Raw genomic sequence first — 25,580 nt, forward strand, 5'->3', positions numbered from 1 at the left:
GTCAATTGCAAATTCCGACATGGCCAAAGTTCTTAAACACGAGATTACAAGAGGATTGAGTACTCATACGACCCATTTCCAAAATCGTTTGTCCAATTTTCAAAAGAGTTGCCATTTTTCCCGATATGCCCTTATTTGAAATAAAAAAGTTTTTACGGTTTAAACTATTTTTAAATATTTGAAACTATCAAAATAAATACTTTACTTCAAAATATAATAGAATTATATTTCTTTGAATTATTATTACTTCAAAATACATTAATATCAAATTTTATTTGATTAATAAATTACCTCCGCAATATAATAATGGTCCGAAATTACGGGGTGTTACAGATCACCACCGTCGCACGACAGTAATGTCAAACTCTAGTCAGCCAATCATTACCGATATGTGTGGACCAGTTGACTGTAAAATATTACATCCCACATGTATTCTTAAAATTAGATTTAATAATGATATTTAAATCATGTGATCGCACTATTGTTGAGGACACATTTCCAGACAATCTCCCACTTGTCCTCGACAAGTGTGTGACACCAATTCTCTTGTCCTATTACTATCTCCCACTCAATGCAAGGTGTCTTTCAGTCGTTGCAAGTGATCATATCGAGATTGGTTTCCTCGATCCGGGAGAATAACTGTTTTGACGGATTTACCTATCATAGATACCTTAGCGTGGCCACGCATTTCCATTCATTACTCCTTGAGTGGCCCCGAGATATTGTTTTAACCACGACAAGGGGGTGGACAATTCCTATGGCACTTATTCCTTCGACTAGCCACAACCATCATAACCCAAAATATGCCCATTTGACCCCATTTACGAAGGTCGTAGTAACACAAATCAAAGTTAATCTGAAACTGTGCCATCTTAGGTGAATAGTCTTTAGTCAAAAGAATCGACTCATTAGAATACTATAGTATCTCTCGCCACGACCAGGCTATATAAATTTGCCAGAACTCTATAAACGGTCACTGCCCGACAAAGTGTTCCTAACAGTCTGCCTATGTGATCGACTAGTCATCTCACATGACTCTATGGCACTTGAACTTGCCATCAATCGCATCACACTCTAGTCACTTCGAGTCATCATCTCATACAAGTGACTATGGGCTAATACTATGTTAATCCGGGTTCACTTTAACGGGGTTCAACGTTGTCTCTACAACCCGTTTGGATGTAACAAAGTATAATAAAAGAGTTTTAAAGTAAAACTCGAACGACAAATGCGATTATCACATATGAATAGTCAATGCCTGATTACTATTTCATGTTCTATAATCTAATTTGATCTTGTACGTAGTTGTTCATTTCAATTCATTTGAAATGACATGACTCATCATGTTTAGCCTTTGAGAAGGCTTTGGTTAGTAGGTTTTATCAATTTCTTGTACCTTACTCAACCTTACTACATACTCGTTTTCCTTTGTAATGTATGCATTTGCATTACAAAACTTTTACGAAATGCGTGTCGAGATCAATCAAGACATAGGCCCTTTAGCCTAAGAATAGCTCCCACTTTGTTTTCACGATTGTGCGGGACTCATCCTTCTTGCACATCTCATGATTGCAAGTGTACTAAATTTCCGTTATAAATATCTCTCATTGTTCTTTATTGCCTAGAACGATTCTAGAAAATATACTTCTTATTTAACATTGCCACAATGGTATCTTAACCATCCTAATGTGTTTTGATTATGGTTTTTTGTCGGAAACCATGCGCAATCTCAATTGTCAATTGTCACTTGTGTAACACCCTTACACAAAAATTGCATCATAAACACTTTGCATCATAGCCTTAATGCTTCTACAAGCACTTAAGGGTAATCTTTATGGCTTACTTGGTAAAGATTACATAAATTCGATTTTGAAAATAATTCATCATACTCAAAGTATATGAAGTGTTATACATCATTACTTATTTAATTGATCCGCAAAATGAAGCAAATGGAATCAATCAAATATGTTCAATTTAATTGAACTAGTCATGAATCTTATCTGTAACACCCCCATATCCAGAGGAGCCTTAACTAGGCCTTCCTTAGCATATAAGGACGTTACCATCTCGGTTGCCCGAGGAAAGTAATTATCAAACGTCAATAAAAGAACTATTAAGTTATATTACAAGTGATTGAAACCAAAATACGATACAAAGGTACAACTCAAAGACTACTCGCTATGACTATCATATCTCGTGAAGACTCATCCTGCCCGGACCTCGCTATCAACAACATCAACACTGCTAAGACCCATTGCTCACCATAAGGGATCACGGCGGACACATAACAAACAAACAACCACACAAGGTCGATCTTGAGATAAGACAAAACAAGCGGCTACAATTATTAATACAAACACCGCTGCTATCAGGTCCCAAACGCAATCACCATAATCCAACCAACTATGTATCCGACCCCTTTGGACCCATTACGCGTTGGGGGACGCAGCCCGTACCCACTCAAATCCCGCTCATCAAATCGGCGATAACCTGTCCATTAATGTGCACATCCCTTAGTGGCGGGTTCCACGAAGGCGAAACTAGGCGTGAAGTCACTCCAAGTGACCCCACTCAGTAGAGGCCACGCCTCGTGAACCATCAACAGCAATCACAACCACAAACACAAGACAATTACAATTACTATATCAAACAACCACAATACTACCATAACGACCGACACACTAGACCATCTACGTAAACCGAGCAGGCGAACCTACCTTTAAGGCTGCAACCAATCCATGCCGACAAACAACATATCCCGAGCAAGCAAAGCCTATAACCACCATACAAATATCTATTACAACAAGCAATCCTAACTATAGGGAACAAAGGCACGGATGATGATTATGACATACCTACCAGGAGAAAAGTCGACAAGAGACCGCTACCCCGACAAAGCGACTCCTTCCTAAGGTTCAAGGATCTTCAAAAGGCTTCCAAGGTGGTTTTGAGGTGAAGGGAAGGGAAAGGGGCGATCAAGGATAGGAGGAAAGTGGCGGAAGTGATTTGCGGATTTAACAAAACGCGATATAAAACCCTTTCCCGAAAACCCGCACTCGATCGAGTACCCAACATACTCGATCGAGTAGCCCCTACTCGATCGAGTAACCTAGCTACTCGATCGAGTAGCCTCTACTCTATCAAGTACCACTCTTAACACGCACCCCAAGACGGTTTTGGCATACTTTTCTAAGATTACTCCCGCTCCTAAGCGGGCGTCAATGATGGTCAAAGGATCCCGAAAGGCGGGTATTACAGTCTTCCCCCTTAAAAAGAACTTCGTCCCCGAAGTTCACCTCACCTATCTCCCGCTCAAGATATGAAGACAACACATCCCCACTCATCTTCCCGCTCAACCCCTTACTCCCTAAACACCATTCCCCCCATGTCATCATCATCACCGTCTATACTTATATCTAATGACTTTTACTACTATCATGCAAGCACTATTACCGTTAACGTTTACTTTATTTACATATAAACATCAAACCCCAATGCGAATCACCACCTACGATTACCCGACATACAAAGATCGACATACGGTATCGACTATCAAACTATCGATCTAGAACATGTCTCATATCAACTATCATATGGTACAACCAATGCCACCATGTTACTTGGCAACTATTCTTCATGACCGTCTCTTGAAACATACAACCCCTTCACTTTAAATAACTAAAGTAATTCGTTATATTTCAGAAATTTTTTGTAATTAACGCAAAACATGGTACCAACAACATTATAAACAAGCAAAGCATTATTCGAAAGCGGCCTTTTTGTTTCGCGACATTGCTCTTCCCCTCTAAAAAGGAACTCCGTCCCCGAAGTTCACCACCCAAATATCAACGCGTATTACTTATTATTTGTATCTTAACATTAAAGAAAACCATATTATTTGTTGTGGACATTACTCGCTAACTACATACTCGTTAAATTAGAAATCGTACCCAAGTCACCGGAATAACTAGTTACCGTTGACAACACACGTTAAAATGATATGCACAAATATAGGCGGAGTTACAACTCCGATAAATAGATCGTGATGAGGCGTATGCAATGTTAAAGTAACCGAGGAAATCATTACCGCTTCACTAATTGTGACGAATACGCTTATAACACTTCAATCACGACTTGTAACATATGAAATTAACGGTTCAAAGGTGTTACTACGCACTCACAACTACTTTAAACATTAAACTCGCAACTATAAAACAATTGAACATTTTTAATTTTGAAAAACCCCCTATGTAATGTGCTACTCGATCGAGTATGTAGCGGTACTCGATCGAGTGCCATGCTACTCGATCGAGTGTCTTGGCTACTCGATCGAGTAGCCCGAGTTTAGAATGCTTTCTTTCTTCCTTTCCCCAGCGGCTACTCGATAGAGTGTGGGGTACTGTCCAGTACCTGCGGCCAAATACCTTACACAACCCGTTATAGACCAACATATATAAACATGATTGTCACATAATTTGAGTCGGGTGACGCCCGACTCTCAATCATCCCTAAACGGTTAAAGTAGCTAATCCGGCCTTATGGCCTAACGATACAAGTTCATAAATAAAGTTTCAACTAAAAGAAAACAACCGAAAATCTAACCATGCTACCAATGACTACTACTAACGATCATGAACAAAGATAGAAACAAGGAGTATCACTCCTCACGTCTGCTTGCTCAAACATCACCTCATCATCACCACCACCACCACCTCCACCATACCCGCACTGATGAACCCACTCCCGCATCACCTCCTGCTCCTGCTCCAGGGCCCACGTACCATGGAGTCAAACCACCGTAAAGGGAACCGAGGTGCCCCCACGTCGACCGATCCACCCCGTAGGAATGGAAAACCCCGAGTAGTCCCCAACTCACTCCACGGGAGATCGGATGCGGTCCCTCGGTCCCTATACCTGAGCGTACGCCATCTCGTGCATGTTCCGGAGTGTCAAGGTAGATGACACTCTCTCCGCCGTAGTAGGTTTGGATCGCGTCTCCGGGTGTCGAGGTAAGGGTAGCATGGAAAAGACTAGCTGCTTGCTTTGTGGTGCTACTGGCCGTGGCCTAGTCTCCGAGGCCCTCTCCCTCACTCGACGGGGTCCCCTCACCACTGGGGTCTCTCTACCACCGAACTCCCGCATTCTCGCGCTTCGTCGGCCCGCATCTCTTCAAGGATGGTGCGTCGATGAGATAGTCTGTGTAGGCGGCGGGGTCTGTCATCATCCTCCTCCTCCTCGTCATCGGAGTCCACCGCCACTCTTTTGTCGGCTCCAAGGGCTCCGTGGGTGGGAGGTGCTCGGGAGCTGGAATTTTCATCCAACTCATCCCCACACCCTCCACGCTAGGCTAGTCGTCCCAAGGTCCTCAACCATTTCGGTCGAGATAGTATTCACGATCCATGGTAGGCACTTGGGGGTAGCTAAGAGGCACGTCGTGAAGAAGCCTCAAGGAGGTTAGCTTTTCAGCTAACCGAGTGGCAATAGCACCACAACTCAGTGCAGGAAGGGAAGAAGCCATCAAGGCAAAGACAAACTATGGAAGGAGCATTAAAGACCACTTTCCTGGCCCGCTCCGGGTTGAGGTACGACATCAAAAGTAAGACCTCATGATTATTCAATTTCTGATATCCTTCTTGTCATAGAGGAGGTTCGAAAGGAGCGGAGAAAGACTCTCAGGTAATATCTTTGACGTCATTAATCGAGCATGTTGCTCGAGGTGGGAGCTTGCTTCCCAGTCAAGCAAGGCATTAGGCGGCAAACGCCGCACTCATTGGAATGTCGGTAATGGAGTCCTTGGGAGGCTTGGCCAACCCAAGGTGAGAGGCAAATGATCCATAGTCATGAAAATCGGTATTCATCAATCTAAACTCATCGACCCCCTACTGGGTCATAGTTAAAAGAGCTCATGAACTCCAAGGTAAGAAAAGGGTAAGTATGCTTCCTCAGCCTATACAAACCCGTAAAACCCAAGGTCTCGAATATGTGACGGACATCTGTCTCTATCTCCAACTCCTCTAACACAGAGGTGTCTATACACTTTGTAGGTCTCATTTTGCGTTTTTGTAAGGCTACAAAACGCTCCCTTTGCTTGAAGTCAACAAAAACAACTGTAGGGTATTCGGGGACTGCGGGTACCACAGGTCCACTCCCCTCCCCCATCTCAGGTGGGTTACCCCTCCCCCGCTTACTTTGGCGGAGTCAAGGTTCGATCTCGGCATCCGCTTAAGGCATATGTTCAAGCAACTTATATAAACATGCAAGTATTGATTTCATGTAATTTGAATTCAACTTATCAGCCAGGCACACCAATTTATCAACAACTTTCGAGATGTGGAGCACATAATTCACGTCTGTAGCTTTGAACATGAAACTAAGTACACACATTCACCTTGAGTTTCCAAAATTTGACATGTAAGCGCAGTTATTACTACTCATAATCCATAGTTGTGCAAGAAATTATCATGGCGTTTACATATGCTCAGCAAATTCGAATATCCTAGCATGATTCTAAGGTTATTCCAAACACACTTCTAATCACATGTTACTAATTCAAGAGAAAGAATAATTTATAACATATCATTATCACCCTTCACTATTATGTACACAACTCAATTAAAATTTTCAGACGGTCTTTACAGTTGTGAAAATTTCGGCATATATTCATCAATCATCGTTTCTATTAGCATATTGAAGTTCAACTCATGCTTATACTGTCAGTTACAACATCAATTTTTCAATTATAAATCACGAATTTCCATTTAAGGCACTTTTAAGACGGAGTTTTAAGGCAACTTTCTAAGGGTAAAATCATCAAAATCTATCCTCCAACATGATATAAACAATACTTAAGGCTCAATTCTACCATCTAATCATTGTAAAACAACCAAAAATCGGTTTCAATTTTGGAAACCCTAGAAATTTCGGGTTCAACCCTTGCAATTCCTAATCTAATTTACAGCAATTAGTCACCAACAAACATGGAAAGGAGGCATGTGAATCATATTTCAACTATCAAAAGCAACTACCTACTCATGTAAATCGAAAATTTCAGATTATTTCACTATTTTAACACATTCAAAGCAATAAACCATGTACATTAGGAAGAATAGCATACCTTGATTGATGAACAAAGTAGAGAAACGAAATTAAACTAAAAAATCAACCCCAAGATTCACTACTAACCCAAGAGAATGAGAGGATTTGAGAGGGAATAAGGAATTGAGAGTAGATTAGGTGGAGGTGTGTCGAAATATAGAGGAATAAGAAGAAGAAATAGAAAGATTAGGGGTTTTAAGAAAACCCGTAGGATTATTGTCTGATAACCTACTCGATCAGTGCAGGGTACTCGATCGAGTACCACCCTACTCGATCGAGTAGGAGCTAAATCGTCAGTATCTGCAGGAATTTTCCCACATCCCGGCGTTATAGCCTCCTAACTAGATCGGTGAGGTCTCTCGGTCTAGTAAGAACTCGCACTTTTCGGTCAAGTAGAGTTAAGTACTCGGTCGAACACTAAGTAACTCGAAGATACCGCAAAACAACGCGCGTGTCGATTCCAAACTAAGTTCGGGATTTGACACTAATTATCACATTCAATCACGTTTTATAACCATTGTCGCGCAAAATACAACCCTTCAACAACTAAGAGACATATCACGTTACGTTATACAAATTACCCAACTCGGTCTACCTGTCACCGAGTTATTTATAAACCTAGTCGTGTCATTTTATTACACTTAAACTTGTTTTACATGTTACTACTAAACTCATGCTTACCGAGTTGAAGCGGATGATTAACATTAGTTCCTTCTTTCACGTATTACATAAATGCATACTTTTCAAAACAAATTAATCTACCATGTTTCACATTCTATCATAAGCAATTTATTTTAGTACGAATCACACATTACGCAGTGGAAAATTTCAACCAACAAGTAGGCATGAACGCATTACTATATGCTATGTCTCGAATTATAATTCTACTATGCTATAACTATCATCATAGTGATTATTAGGGATTTATAAATTCGTATATGACTTCCGTCATCCTTAACTTATAGCAAACATCTACCATGTTCGCTCTTCATGTCACAACATTCAGTTCCACATTTTCACGCATTCCTATCACGTAAACTTTCGTCACATATCTCATAGCCATTACATAAGCTCACTAATCATCCAAAGAACCTCACTAATCTCATCGACAATTACCATACACGGTCTAATATATCACTAATACACCCCTATCAATTCCAACAAGGCTTAACGAAGGTAGCTCCTGCGACTGATTAACATACATATTACACCTAGACACACGGACTCCACATTCCATACCATGTGGTGGCTTAAGTGTCATGGGGCCAAGATTTTGAAATGGGCGCCTACTCACCCAAAATCTAGCATCATTTGGGGCTCCCATTACACATACACCGAGTTCATTTTATTAGACTCTCGTTCATTATGTTCATTTATTACGAGGTTCCAAAATCGTCGCTCGATACCACTTTGTAACACCCCCATATCCAGAGGAGCCTTAACTAGGCCTTCCTTAGCATATAAGGGCGTTACCATCTCGGTTGCCGAGAAAGTAATTATCAAGCGTCAATAAAAGAACTATTAAGTTATATTACAAGTGATTGAAACCAAAATACGATACAAAGGTACAACTCAAAGACTACTCGCTATGACTATCATATCTCGTGAAGACTCATCCCCCCAGGACCTCGGCTATCAACAACATCAACACTGCTAAGACCGATTTGCTCACCATAAGGGATCACGGCGGACACATAACAAACAAACAACCACACAAGGTCGATCTTGAGATAAGACAAAACAACGGCGGCTACAATTATTAATACAAACACGCTGCTCGGTCCCAAACGCAATCACCATAATCCAACCAACTCTGTCATCGATCGTCCTTTGGACTGACCACCGATGGGGGACCGCATGCCGTACCCACCAAATCCCCGCTCATCAAATCGGCGATAACCACATCCATTAATGTGCACATCCCCCGTGGCGGGTTCCACGAAAGGCGAAACTAGGCGTGAAGTCACTCCCAAGTGACCACACTCGGTAGGGAGGCCACGCCTCGCGAACCATCAACAGCAATCATGACCACAAACACGGTGACAATTACAATTACTATATCAAACAACCACAATACTACCATAACGACCGACACACTAGACCATCTCTGAACCGGTAGGCGAACCTACCTTTAAGCAAGCGCAACCAATCCATGCGAGCAAACAACATATCCATGAGCAAGCAAAGCCTATAACCACCATACAAATATCTATTACAATAAGAAATCCTAACTATAGGGAACAAAGGCACGGATGATGATTATGACATATCTACCAGGAGAAAAGTCGGCAAGAGACCGCTACCCGACACAAGCGACGCCTTCCTAAGGTTCAAGGATCTTCAAAAGGCTTCCATGGAGGTTTTGAGGTGAAGGGGAGGGAAAGGGGCGACTGAAGGATAGGAGGAAAGTGGCGGAAGTGATTTGCGGATTTAACAAAACGCGATATAAACCCTGTTGAAAACCCGTTTCGATCAGTACCCAACATACTCGAATCGAGTAGCCCCTACTCGATCGAGTAACCAACTACTCGATCGAGGTAGCCTCTACTCTATCGAGTACCACTCTTAACATTTGTTGGGAAATGTGTCCTCAACAATAGTGCGATCACATGATTTAAATATCATTATTAAATCTCATTTTAAAGAATACAATTGGGAAGTAATATTATTTCAATCATTTGGTCAACATATATCGGTAATGATTGGGTGACTAGAGTTTGACATTCTTTGTCGTGTGACGGTGGTGATCGTTATTGACCCCTAGGTCATACCTAAAGGGCAATACTCTTAATTGATTATTTAATTAATCGTATAACGTTGCGAGTTAATTAAATTACTTGAAAATTGATGGACGATTTTGGAAGTAAAATTTACGTATCAAATTGAAATGTGATTAAATGAGATACGATCTGAGTAATTAAATTGTATAATTACTCGGATGAAATAAATTGTTTAATGTAACAATTAAATTTGAATGAATTTTTATAAATACAATCACATTGTGATTTATAAATGGTAAAATATTTTGGCACAAGTAATTATGAGATTACTAAGTCGATTTTTGTATGTGACGTGTTTTTATTAATACGTTGATTTTTAATATGTTAAAAATTACATAACAAATTTATGTCACACATGACATGTGACATATTGACAATTGACAAAAATAATATGGTTTCCATATTACCAAAAGTGCCGAAAAATTGGGGAGCATTAAGCTAGTTAATTGTTTTATTTAGTTGATAAAACACAATGATGAAAAAGCAAGTCTAGGCATGCAAGCCTATTGTTTCTTGTGAAGAACAAATTTACCATGCATTGGCTCCCCTATGACCTCCTCTTACACGGTTTGGAGAAGAACAATGCCATCATTGTTTTTCTATAATTTTCACCTAATTACACTAAAATGTTTTAGTGTGTATTCATTCTAATTCCATCATCAAATATTGAGATTTCTAGTGAGATAAAATCCTCTCATACTCTCTCATAATAACCGAAATATATAAGGGTTTTATATTTATTTTTGGTTCAATTTTCACAAGATTAATATTATACTAGTACTTATAATATTAATTAGATTAAGTGAAAGCCTTGGGTATAAAGCTTAGGGAGAGATCTTATTCTTAGATCTTGTTCATCCATTGGAATAGCTCAAGAACAAGAAGAGAAAGGTGATCTCTCTTGTGCCCAATATAGCCGAAATATTGAATGTAAGGACATGATTTCTTCCCTTTGTTATATTGTTTGCATGCATAAGATCCGTATTTAATTTTATGACAAATTAATTTTGACATATAAGAGTATGTTAGTATGTATATGAATCTACATTTCCTTCAATCGGTATCAAGAGCCACGGTTGTTTGCATGCAAATTGGTTAAAAGTTTTCCGAGTTATAAGAATAACAAAATAAAACTTGTAAATTTTGTGTTATTATGATATATCACGAAATCATCACATGCATGTTAATATTTCTGGTCCTAAAATGTTTTAGGATATTTTGGTTAATTTTTCGGATTTTTATTGTTCATATTTAATAATAATGACATTTAAATGTGATTTTATGAGTAAAAATGTCATTTTTGTTCGAAAATTAGCTATACTTCGAATTTTCACTTGGTTTTGGATATGTTGTTACATATATTATTTTGAGATAACCTGTAAATTTTCATAATTTTTGGACTTGTTATGCTCGAAAAATGATTTTTTCATCATTAAATTCGGATTTAAGAGAAAAATAGGTTAATATGAGTTAAATTTCGAATCTGGTCATAGAAAATTAATATGTTGTCACATGCAATTTTACAAGATGTGTGTAAAATAATTGGCTATAAAGAAGTCTTTTAGCATGATTTATGAATTTTTGAAGAAAAATGGCATAAATAGTGACATTATTAGTTGAAAATTAATAAAACATAATCTATGACTTAGGAAAAACGTCTAATGTTGCATTTTATTATATTTTTCAGATCTAAATTGAAAAGTTAATGAAAATAATTTTTCCATGTTTTTATGATTATTTTATTAAATATCGATAAACCGCAACATTGTTTTTCCGGAAAAATTTCGAAATTTTTAACCTAAGATTTTGAACATTATGAGTGTCATGGAATTTTTCCAGAATGTTCATGAATTTAAATTTCAAATTTTGAATTTATTTGAAATTTTGGATTTATTTGAAGTTTAATAGCTTATTTTTGTAATTTTTGTCCATTTATGAACAATTTTGTAAATAAAAGTTAATTATGGTCAAATTATTAGTGAAGACTATATTTTGAGTCCTAAGAGGTTAGGGTAATTAACTTATGCATAAATATGAGTTTATGCATTTTTGTGATTATAAAATGTTGAAATCACGCGAATCCGTAAAAACCGAGTAATATACGATATTGGCTAATTAAAAGGCGATTTAGCATAAAAATTGAGCATGTTCATACATAATATAATGCTGCATTTTCTTTATGATTGTCATAATTTTAAATTAAGTAATTTTGAATTATGTAATTTTACTTAGTATGGCCTTAGATTTTAATTGGTATTTCCGGAAATGTATGGGAATATCGATTCGGTTGTAATTTTATTGTGATCTCGTATCACCGTTTTGTAATTTAATAGATTTATTTTATTTTAGTTACAAATGTATAATAGAAATTATGTAATTTATTATGTAATTTTATTTTATTAGGAAGTTCTAAAGACGGATTTCTTCAAGAATAGCGATACATAAAGACGGTGTTACCTCGAGATGCGTGCTACAACCAAAGTTCAAGGGACCAATGGAGTTGGTTTCCGAATATGTAATAGTTAAAGAGTTTTTCTATTTTAGGAAAGGCCATACTAGGATTTATTTATTTTTATGCATGCATTTTATTTTATGTCACATGCATTGCTAAATCGCCATAACTAAACATGCATTGTCATTTTATCGAGTTTATCGACCGTGTCAATTGGAATTATCGTAGTTCACCGCTTTAGTTCACTTAAAAACGTGATAGATAATAAATTGACATGACCTCTCGCTAAAACAATCAATTGAGACATAGCCTTACCAAATAGTAGAAACCATGAAAACCTATTTCGCGAGGAGTGCACATTGCCCACCGGAGTACAAACCTTGTTACGTAGGGGAAGTGGGTGATGAATGTTAATCCACCGAATTCATGTTGATAAGGGATGAATCGGCCCCTACCTGCGTGCCGAGTTGATGTGGATTTGGATCATGGACACATTTATTCGAAATTTGGATTGAACTCAACAAAAGTTTTTCGATAAGGGATGAATCGGCCCTACCGTGCCCTTGTCGGATATGTTTTGGGCTATAGATAATTATTAGAGTAATTTTATCGACCAAGAGTTCTAAAAGTAGAATCGATTAAAGGGTTAATCCCAGAGTTATATTGATAAGGGATGAATCGGCCCCTACAGTGCCCAAGTTAATATGAATTTGGATCTTGGAATCATTTATCATAGTTGGGTAGAGGTCACTATGTAAATGCTATACTTGTTATTTTACAAGTATTAATAAAACGATGAATGTTAAGTTTTCCATTATTCCGTTATCATATTGTTCTATTTCTTTACCACAATTCATATACGATATCATTTCGTTTTTGATTCAAATCTCCATTAAAATATCGTAACTAAAGACAAATATGAGTTTGCTTCTAAAACCTCAAATGAACCATTGCTAAGGATCTCTTGTAAAGAGTATAGATTAAAGTTATTCATTATCAAACAGGTTTTGATTCTTGACTAACACATCTACTTACAATGGATTGTTTTTCCATGTACTTAAATGCATTAAGTACATCGAAGCGATAAAATTGTTTTGGTAATTAGTTTTGTCAAGAATTCGTAATTGACCAAAATAACGCAACCACTTCAATGAAAGTTTTAAGACTAAAGCGAACAAATGAAGAGTAATCTTCATGAATTCAATTTTGCTTCTCAAAGCAAAGACTCATTGAAATAAGTGGGAGCATTCTCTTAAACCGTTAAGATGAGGACGAGGTTCAAGAAGTAAAGATTATAATGAAATTGATACAAGGTAATGTTAAAGGTAAAGTTGTTGAGAATAACGATACTAAACCTATCAATCCCGACCGATAAAGTTTCCATTGTCTTAAAATGTTGGACACAAGAAAGGAAACTACCCCAAATTATTGAAGAATCAACAAGTTAGTTGTGGGACATCTAATGGGACCTTCTTCTTTAAATGTTTATTTGATTAAACATAAATTTTGCTAGTACCATTTCGTCAATATTAGAAACCGGTGGTGGTTTACATCATTGTACTTGATACATAGAATGATTAGAATATGACGACTAGCATCAACAATATTGAGAGATAGAGTAATTGTGTACTCAATCTAGTTTTTGGATTTGGAGTTGTACTTAATTGTGACTATTAAGTACATAAACTCTAAATAAGAATACAAACTTGTTAAGATACAAAAGAGGTTTCATACTGTGACCCTTTACACCACGATTTGATATATGGCTAGCCCATTATCAAGGTGATAATATTCTAAACCAAACTAGAACGATATATCATGAAGATGATGCAAGACTCAAATTGGTAACCCAAGATTAAACCTTAAATTTTGGAATGATGAACGCAAAGAGTTATCGACTACTCTTGAAACCATTAGATTGTTAATGGTATATGCGTATCTTGTATTCAAAGCAAGATGTCTCGTGCCTTTTGGTTGAAAAGGAGATCGAGGTTGTAAATCATTGATCCAAAATAGGTTGATCATTTTCTTTTACCAACGATTTAAGTTGACGCTAATATGTTCACTTAATAAGGTAAAGAGAGAAATCTTTGAAGAATTTCAAAGAGTTCAAGGAATCACGATTTAGTCGTGATGGGATTATCAAAGTGAAGACTTTGATATAAGCAAAAAGAAATGTGATATAGTATCACAAGTTAATCTCTCTTAGCACGCATCATGGAATAATGTGTGATTGGATAAGAAATCAAACGCTATTCGATATGGTTTGGATTTCAATCAAGTTACTTTGAGTTACTTGATCCTTTTGGGGATTTTATCATTTTTGTCTAAATTATTTTTCCACTAAATTAAATCATATGAGATATGAAATGGTAAGGGTACCATGTTTGTAAGTTTTCACAAGAAACAAATGCTCATTTTTCCCTTTTCAATTATCATTTAGTACGACGGGTTTTGCGGCTCGTGAAGTCGTCTTTCTAAAAATACAAGTTTATTTCTAGAAGACAGAGTGGGAGAATTTATTCAAGAGCCACAAAAGAATGTTATGTCGCAAGAAACTGGTTTTTCTTGGCTACATGAGACATTTTGTGTAAGATGTTGTTTCTTTAAAACCTAGGAGGTTAAATTCGTCAAATTGTTGAAAATGATGGATTCATGCTACTTTTAAGAAAGTAAAGAGCTTATAACTTACAAAGAAATTGTTTGATTCAAGTTGATTACTTCTGGAAAGTAATAAACATATGACTTACATAAGAGTGTTCAAGTCACAACTCAATACAAGGCTTAGAGCCATGAAAATCCGAAATAAAAAGGCTTGATTAGTTGCAAAGGGTTTTGCACTAATAAAGAGAGATTTCAAGGCTTGATTAGTGACAAAGGGTTTTGCGCTAATAAAGAGATATTTCAAAGCAAGATTGGTTGCAAAGGGTTTTGCACTAATTGAAATGATTAAGTCTATTTGGATCTTCTTAGGGATTGTGTTTCATTATGAGGTTATGAAATACATAGCAAGTGAATCTAAAACCCACTTCTTCAATTAGAAGGAATGTATTCAATACATGTCTTGAGTTTTGAAGATTCTTGCAATCCTAAGATAATGTGAAACTTAAGAGAGGGTCTTAAGTAGGACATCAATGAGTTAGAATCAACATTTTGATCATGTGATAAAACATTTCTCGATAAGTCGAGAAGTTGTGTTTATACATGGAGTTTAGTGGGAGTTACGGAAATTTTAATTAGTCCGATATGTGGATGACATATTGATCATTGAGAATGATTTAAGACTTTTGGAGTAATATAACGCATCTTGAATATCCAGATTTATGAAGATAAATCCACATGATATAAGCGTCGTGTAAGAAGTCTTATGTTGATAAGATTCATGACTAGTTCAATTAAATTGAACATATTTGATTGATTTCATTTGCTTCGCTGCGGATCAATTAAATGAGTAATGATGTATAACACTTCATATACTTTGAGTATGATGAATTGTTTTCAAAATCGAATTTAAGTAATCTTTACCAGTACATATAAAGATTGCCCTTAAGTGCATGCGAAGCATTAAGGAAGTAAAGCAAAGTGTTTATGATGCAATTTTGTGTAAGGGTGTTACACAAGTGACAATTGACAATTGAGGTTGCGCATGGTTTTCGACAAAACCATAATCAAAACACATTAGGATGGTTAAGATACCATTGTGGCTATGATAATTAAGAAGTAGATTTTCTAGAATCGTTCTAGGCAATAAAGAACAATGAGAGATATTTATAACGGAAATTGAGTACACTTGCAATCATGAGATGTGCAAGAGGATGAGTCCCACACTTTGTGAAAACAGGTGGGAGCTAATCTTAGGCTAAGAGGGCCTATGTCTTGATTGGATCTCACACGCACTCGAGAAAGTTTGTGATGCAAATGTATACATTACTGAGGAAAACGAGTGTGTAGTAAGGTTGAGTAAGGTACAAGAAGTTGATAAAACCTACTAACCAAAGCCTTCTCAAAGGCTAAACATGATGAGTCATGTCATTTCAATTAAATTGAAATTAACAACTACATGCAAGATCAAATTAGATTATAGAACATGAAATAGTAATCGGCATTGACTATTCATATGTGATAATCGCATTTGTCGTTCGAGTTTTACTTTAAAACTCTTCTATTATACTTTGTTACATCCAAACGGGTTGTAGTGACAATTGAACCCCGTTAAAGTGAACACGGATTAACATTGTATTCGCCCGTAGTCACTTGTATGAGGTGACGTCTCGAAGTGACTAGAGTGTGATGCGATTGATGGCAAGTTCAAATGCCATAGAGTCATGTGAGATGACTAGTCGATCACATAGGCACTGTTAGGAACTTTTTGTCGGGCCTAATGACCGCTTATAGAGTTCGGGCAAATTTATATAGCCTGGTCGTGGCGAGAGCCGCTATAGTATTCAAATGAGTCGATTCTTTTGACTAAAGACTATTCACCTAAGATGGCTCAGTTTTAGATTAACTTTGATTTGTGTTACTACGACCTTCGTAAATGGGGTCAAATGGGCATATTTTGGGTTATGATGGCTGTGGCTAGTCGAAGGGAATGAGTGCGATAGAATTGTCCATCCCCCTTGTCGGGTTATAACAATATCTCGGGGCCACTCGAGGAGTAATGAACTGGAAATGCGTGGCCACGCTCGGAAGGTATCAGTGGATAAATCGGTCAATCAGTTATTCTCCGGATCGAGGAAACCACTCGATATGATCACTTGCAAGTACGACCGAAAGACACCTTGCATTGAGTGGGAGATAGTAATAGGACAAAAGAATTGGTGACGCACACTTGTCGAGGACAAGTGGGAGATTGTTGGGAAATGTGTCCTCAACAATAGTGCGATCACATGATTTAAATATCATTATTAAATCTCATTTTAAAGAATACAATTGGGAAGTAATATTGTTATGTCAATCAGTCAACATATATCGGTAATGATTGGTGACTAGAGTTTGACATTCTCACCCGTGTGCGGTGGTGATCAGATTGACCCCTAGGTCATACCTAAAGGGCAATACTCTTAATTGATTATTTAATTAATCGTATAACGTTGCGAGTTAATTAAATTACTTGAAAATTGACGGACGATTTTGGAAGTAAAATTTACGTATCAAATTGAAATGTGATTAAATGAGATACTGATCGAGTAATTAAATTGTATAATTACTCGGATGAAATAAATTGTTTAATGTAACAATTAAATTTGAATGAATTTTTATAAATACAATCTGTTGTGATTTATAAATGGTAAAATATTTTGGCACAAGTAATTATGAGATTACTAAGTCGATTTTTGTATGTGACGTGTTTTTATTAATACGTTGATTTTTAATATGTTAAAAATTACATAACAAATTTATGTCACACATGACATGTGACATATTGACAATTGACAAAAATAATATGGTTTCCATATTACCAAAAGTGCCGAAAAATTGGGGAGCATTAAGCTAGTTAATTGTTTTATTTAGTTGATAAAACACAATGATGAAAAAGCAAGTCTAGGCATGCAAGCCTATTGTTTCTTGTGAAGAACAAATTTACCATGCATTGGCTCCCCTATGACCTCCTCTTACACGGTTTGGAGAAGAACAATGCCATCATTGTTTTTCTATAATTTTCACCTAATTACACTAAAATGTTTTAGTGTGTATTCATTCTAATTCCATCATCAAATATTGAGATTTCTAGTGAGATAAAATCCTCTCATACTCTCTCATAATAACCGAAATATATAAGGGTTTTATATTTATTTTTGGTTCAATTTTCACAAGATTAATATTATACTAGTACTTATAATATTAATTAGATTAAGTGAAAGCCTTGGGTATAAAGCTTAGGGAGAGATCTTATTCTTAGATCTTGTTCATCCATTGGAATAGCTCAAGAACAAGAAGAGAAAGGTGATCTCTCTTGTGCCCAATATAGCCGAAATATTGAATGTAAGGACATGATTTCTTCCCTTTGTTATATTGTTTGCATGCATAAGATCCGTATTTAATTTTATGACAAATTAATTTTGACATATAAGAGTATGTTAGTATGTATATGAATCTACATTTCCTTCACACGCACCCCAAGACGGTTTTGGCATACTTTTCTAAGATTACTCCCGCTCCTAAGGGCAGTCAATGATGGTCAAAGGTCAATTGAAAGGGCGGGTATTACATTATCAACATAAGACTTCTTATTGAGGCCAATATCATGTAGATTTATCTTCATAAATCTGGATATTAAAGATGTATTATATTACTCCAAAAGTCTTAAATCATTCTTAATGATCAATATGTCATCCACATATCGGACTAAATAAAATTTCCGTAACTCCCACTAAACTCCATGTATAAACACAACTTCTTGACTTATCGAGAAAAGTTTTATAACTTGATCAAAACATTGATTCCAACTCATTGATGTCCTACTTAAGATTCTCTCTTAAGTTTCACATTATCTTAGGATTGCAAGAATCTACTAAACTCAAGACATGTATTGAATACATTCCTTCTTTTGAAGAAGTGGGTTTTAGATTCACATGCTGTATGCGTATCCTCATAATGAAACACAATCCCTAAGAAGATCCAAATAGACTTAAGCATTTCAATTAGTGCAAAACCCTTGCAACCAATCTTGCTTTGAAATCTCTCTTTATTAGTGCAAAACCCTTTGTCACTAATCAAGCCCTTTGTTTCGGATTTTCATGGCTCTAAGCCTTGTATTGAGTTGTGACTTAAACACTCTTATGTAAGTCATATGTTCATTACTTTCTAGAAGTAATCAACTTGAATCAAACAATTTCTTTTGTAAGTTATAAGCTCTTTACTTTCTTAAAAGTAGCATGAATTCATCATTTTTAACAAGTGACGAATTTAACCTCCTAGGTTTTGAAGAAACAATGTCTTACACAAAACGTCTCATGTAGCCAAGAAAGACCAGTTTCTTGCGACATAACATTCTCTGTGGCATTCTTTGTGGCTCTTGAATAATTTCTCCCACTATGTCTTCTAGAAATAAACTTGTATTTTAGAAAGACAGATTCACGAGCCGCAAAACCCGTCGTACTCGTGATAATTGAAAAGGGAAAAATGAGCATTTGTTTCTTGTGAAAACTTACAAACTATTTTGGCAACCCTTACCATTTCATATCTCATATGATTCGATTTAGTGGAAAAATAATTTAGACAAAATGATAAAAATCCCCAAAAGGATCAAGTAACTCAAAGTAACTTGATTGAAGTTCAAACCATATCGAATAGCGTTTGATTTCTTATCCAACCACACATTATTCCATAATGCGTGCTAAGAGAGATTAACTTGTGATTCTATATCACATTTCCTTTGGCTTATATCAAAGTCTTCACTTTGATAATCCCATCACGACTAAATCGTGCTTCTTTGAACTTTTGAACTTCTTCAAAGATTTCTCTATTTACCTTATTAAGTGAACACATTAGTGTCAACCTAAATCGTTGGTAAAAGAAAATGATCAACCTATTTCGTATCAATAATTTACAACCTCGATTTCCTTTTCAACCAAAAGGCACGAGATATCTTGATTTGAATACAAGATACGCATAAACCATAAGATCTAATGGTTTCAAGAGTACTCGATAACTCTTTGCGTTAATCATTTCAGAATTTAAGGTTTAATCTTGGGTTACCAATTTGAGTCTTGCATCATCTTCATGATTTATTGTTCTAGTTTGGTTTAGAATATTATCACCTTGATAATGGGCTAGCCATACATCAAATCGTGGTGTATAGGGTCACAAAAGTGAAACCTCTTTTGTATCTTAACAAGTATGTATTCTTATTTAGAGTTTATGTACTTAATAGTCACAATTAAGTACAACTCCAAACCCGAAAACTAGATTGAGTACACAATGACTCTATCTCTCGACATCATTGATGCTAGTCGTCATATTCTAGTCATTCTATGTATCAAGTACAATGATGTAAACCACCACCGGTTTCTAATATTGACGAAGTGGTACTAGCAAAATTTATGTCAATCATATAAACATTTAAAGAAGAAGATCCTATTAGATGTCCCACAACTAATTTGTTGATTCTTCAATAATTTGGGGTAGTTTCCTTTCTAGTGTCCAACATTTAAGACAATGGAAACTTTATCGGTGGAAATTGATAGGTTTAGTATCGTCATTCTCAACAACTTTACCTTTAACATTACCTTGTATCAATTCCATTCTAATCTTTACTTCTTGAACCTCGTCCTCATCTTAACGGTTTAAGAGAATGCTCCCACTCATTTCAACGAGTCTTTGCTTTGAGAAGCAAAATTTAATTCATGAAGATTACTCTTCATTTGTTCGCTTTAGTCTTAAAACTTTCATTGAAGTGGTTGCGTTATTTTGGTCAATTTTGATTTCCAACAAATCTAGTTACCAAAATAAGAAGCAATTCATTGTAAGTAGATGTGTTAGTCAAGAATCAAAAACCTGTTTGATAATGAATAACTTTTATCTATAATCTTTACAAAAGATCCTTAGCAATGGTTCATTTGAGGTTTTAGAAGCAAATTCATATTTGTCTTTAGTTACGATGTTTTAATGGAGATTTGAATCAAAAATCGAAATGATATCGTAGTTGAATTGTGGTAAAGAAATAGAACAATATGATAACGGAATAATGAAAACAAAACATTCATCGTTATAATAATACTTGTAGATAACAAGTAAAGCATTTACATAGTGACCTCTACCCAACTATGATAAAGGATTCCAAGATCCAAATTCATATTAACTTGGCACGGTAGGGCCGATTCATCCCTTATCAATATAACTCGGTGGATTAACTCTTTAATCGATTCTACTTTTAGAACTCTTGGTCGATAAAATTACATTACCATTTATCTTTAGCCCGGAACACATGCGACTACGGTCACGAATACTTCCGATGAGCTCAATCCAAATTTCGAATAAATGTGTCCATGATCCAAATCCACATCAACTTGGGCACGGTAGGGCGATTCATCCCCTCATCAACATGAATTCGGTGGATAGACATTTATCACCCACTTCACCAACGTAACAAGGTTTGTCTTACGGTAAAGAGGCTCAACTCCCTGCGAAACCGGTTCTTCATGGTTTCTAATTTTTGGTAAGGCTAAGTCTCAATTGATTATTTTTAGCGAGAGGTCATGTCAATTTATTATCTATCACGTTTTAAGTGAACTAAAGCGGTGAACTACGATAATTGTAATTGACACGGTCGATAAACTCGATTAAAAGATAATGCATGTTTAGTTATGGCGATTTAGCGATGCATGCAACATATAAATAAAATGCAAAGCATAAAAATCCTAGTATGGCCTTCCTAAAATAGAAAATCTAATTAACTATTAAAAATTCGGAAACCAACTCCATTGGTCCCTTGAACTTCGGTTTTGGCACGCATCTCGAGGTAACACCGTCTTTATGTATCTCCTTCTTGAGTGACATCGTCTTCAAGAATCTCCGGAATAAATAAATTAAATAACAAATTACATAATTTCCTATTATACATTTGTAATTAAAATAAAATAAATCTATTAAATTACAAAACGGTGATACGAGATCACAATAAATTACAACCGAATCGATATTCCCATACATTTTGGATAATACCAATTAAAAACTAAGGCCATACTAAGTAAAAATTACATAATTCAAAACTTACATAAAATAAAATTATGACAATCATAAAGAAAATGCAGCATTATAATATGTATGAACATGCTCAATTTTTGTGGTTTTTTCTTTCTCTAAAAATGTCTCACCAAAAATGTAGAGAAAACATAATAATCTTACACTAGAAAATTATCTAAAGAAGTAGTGAATGAATAAAAGAAAAGCCCCTTGTCTTTTCTATGTAGAAACCGATTGGAAGGGAAGGAGAGCCCAATGCATGGGCTAATTTTTCTACCCAAGAAATGTAGGCTTGCATGGCTACATATAGGTAGGTCATCATTGTGTTTTCTCTTATTAAAATAATCAACACAATTTTTCCACTAAAACCCTCTAATTTTTTCGGCACTTATAAAATGGAAAGTCCATTTTATATTTTGTCATTTGTCAATTTTGTCACATGTAACATGTTACATGACATGTCACAATGTAATGTATATTTTAACATATTAAAAGTCAACATACTCATAAAATATGTCATTTACAAAATCAACTAGTAATTCGTAATTACTCGTACCAAAAATGTTTCCAAATTATAAACTACAACATTCTGTATTTATAATAATTTATTCATTCCGTTTCAATTGTTTCTGTAAACAATAATTTCATCTAAGTAATAAAACAATTCGATTACTTAGGAAATTGTCTCATTTAATCATATTTACAATAAGATACGTAAATTATACTCACAAAATCATTCGTCAATTTTAAGCAATTTAATTAACTCGTATCAGGATACGATTAATTAAATAATCAATTAAGAGTATTTCCTATAGGTATGACCTAAGGGGATCAACTGATCACCACCGTCGCACGCAAAAGTAATGTCAAACTCTAGTCGACCAATCATTACCGATATGTGTGGACCGAGGACCGTAAAATATTACATCCCACATGTATTCTTAAAATGATATTTAATAATGATATTTAAATCATGTGATCGCACTATTGTTGAGGACACATTTCCCAACAAGGAGAACCTACCCAATGGTACTCCCACACCACAACACTTAACCGGAAATTTTATTGCAAAATCCGCATTTATCCAATAAGTCGAAAGAAGCCAATTTGGGGGGATGCCTAGTGAATACCCTCATTCTCACATGGAGACTTTTTGTGACTATTGTGATGCGATTTCACAAACCGGAGTGGCTCAAGACCAAATTCGATGGGTCTTATTTCCTTTTTCTCTAATTGGAACCGCGAAACAATGGTTAAAGAGCCTTGATAAGGCTACTCTTGGAATTGACTCTTGGAAGAAGTTGGCTCTAGCTTTCTACAAAAAGTTCTACCCTCCGGAAAAGACTAACATGCTAAGAGCTCAAATCACGGGTTGTAAGCAAAGGGACGAAGACTCTTTGTATGAAGCTTGGGAGCGATTCAAAGGAACTTGTCGCTCATGTCCTCATCATGGACTTAGCGAGTGGTTCTTGGTACAACAATTTTGGAATGGACTTTATGAAGACTCCCGAAACATTCTCAATATGGGATCAAATGATATGTTCACCTAAGTTGTGATAATCAAAGTTGGAACATGATTGAGGAAATGGCGGTCCATAATTCACAAAAGATAGTAGACCTGGAAGGCTACTAGAGGAGGAAAGCATGAAGTGGACTCTATTACTCAATTGGGTGCTCAACTTAGTGCTCATATCGATACCATCAACTTGAAGTTCGAAAAGGCTATGGCTAAGCTTGAAGAAGCCTCAAAATCACCAAAGCAACATGTTAATGCCATGGTAGCATCTTCATCGATTCTAAGTGGAATATGTGAGAATTGTGGAACTTTGGGACATGACCAAAGTGAATGTAGGGGAACAAGTGAGCAAGTGAATGCTTTTCAAGCATACAAAAGTGGTACCCCTTATTCCAACTATTACAATGAAAACACCAAATTCCATCCAAATCTCTCATACAAAAGCCAAAATGTTCAAAAGCCTCAACCGACATACACCCCACCTCCAATGAGAAACCAAAATCAAAGACCCTTTTACAACCAATACCAAGGTTACCAAAATCAAACTCCATACAATCAACAAAATGACCAAGGTTTTGAAGTTCAAAAAGCGGTCCTCCAAATGCAAAAGAATCAACAAGAATTTTTCACTCAAATGCAAAAAGATAGCCAAGCAAAGAACATCACCATCAACAACATCCTAGCCCACACAAAATGTTGGAAACTCAAATGACCCAACTAGCATCTTCAAACTCTCAAAGACAAAAGGGGCAATTACCACCTCAAAGTAATCCCCCAAGACATGAAACGGTTAGTGCCATCCACTTGAGGAGTGGTACAAGATATGAAGGGCCAAAGAAGCAAGTTGAGGATGAAGTTGTAGAGGCTAGTGACAAGGAAAGAGTTGTGCAAAACTCTAGGGAAGAAGAACCCACCAATCAAGAAGTTTCAAAGAAAAATGAAGAAAAGGCCAAAGAGAAGGAGCCCATTGTGATTAGACTTCCATTCTCGTGTCGTCAAGCTAAGCCTAAGTTTGATGACCAACTTGGAAAATTCATGGAAATTGTGAAGAATTTAGAAGTCTCGATTCCTTTCACGGAATTGATCAATCACGTTCGGCCTATGCAAAGTACATGAAGGACATTCTTACAAATAAGAAATCAATCCGGAAGCTTGAGACTATTGCCTTCACTATGGTGAGTAGTGCCATCCTTCAAGGGAGTTCACCTCTAAAGCTCAAGGATCCGGGAAGTTTCTCCATTCCATGCACTATTGGTGACACTACAATCAACAAAGCTTTATGTGACCTTGGGGCAAGTGTTAGTGTAATGCCATATTCGGTTAGCAAGAGGCTAGGAATGGGAGAACTCAAATGCACCAACATCACGCTTCAAATGGCGGATAGATCGACAAAGACACCTTTAGGGGTATGGGAAGATGTTCCCGTGAGAATTGGAAAATTCTTCATCCCGGTGGATTTCGTTATTATTGACATGGAAGAAGACTCCAACATTCCTATTATCTTAGGAAGACCTTTCTTGCACACCGCGGGAGCAGTGACCGATGTGAAGCATGGAGAGCTCACCCTTGAAGTGGGAGATGAAACCATCACTTTCAATCTTGACAAGACCATGAGAGCTCCCTGATTGCATGAGCCATGTTTTATGGTTGATCACTATAGCCGGAAAGATGATAGGAAGAAGTTGGAATTTCAATGGAGAAAGAAAGTGGATGGTGCCCCATCAAAAGAGCAAGGATATTGCAACAATGAGAGCTTGAAAAGCTCACCCATGACAAGTGAAGAGAAAGGCCTCATTGGCCAAGACAAGAAAGAAGGAGAGTTGTCTTTATCAACTCAAGACTTTTTAGTGAGCAAGTACCACAAGTATGCGGTCTTTGGGATGATGAGTTTGAAGGGATATTCAATCCCTATATTGGTAATGCTATGAACCCATGATACCCTAGTGCTTTTAATCAATTGTTTACATCTCATTTTAGTCATCTTGCTTGTTTACTTTTGTTGTTATTTAGTTTAGTGATCTTCTTATCTCAACCCAAATTGTGACACCCT

General features: G+C 36.4%; 1 non-coding gene across 1 annotated transcript; it reads right to left on the bottom strand.

Moving 5' to 3' along the window:
• Window positions 1–23,363: 23,363 nt before the first annotated feature.
• LOC141615689 (small nucleolar RNA R71) lies at window positions 23,364–23,470 on the bottom strand. The gene has a single exon (XR_012530095.1). It is a non-coding gene; the product is annotated as a small nucleolar RNA R71 (small nucleolar RNA).
• Window positions 23,471–25,580: the final 2,110 nt, after the last annotated feature.

This window comes from Silene latifolia, chromosome 11 (assembly GCF_048544455.1).
Source record: "Silene latifolia isolate original U9 population chromosome 11, ASM4854445v1, whole genome shotgun sequence".
NCBI classification, from domain to species: Eukaryota; Viridiplantae; Streptophyta; class Magnoliopsida; order Caryophyllales; family Caryophyllaceae; genus Silene; species Silene latifolia.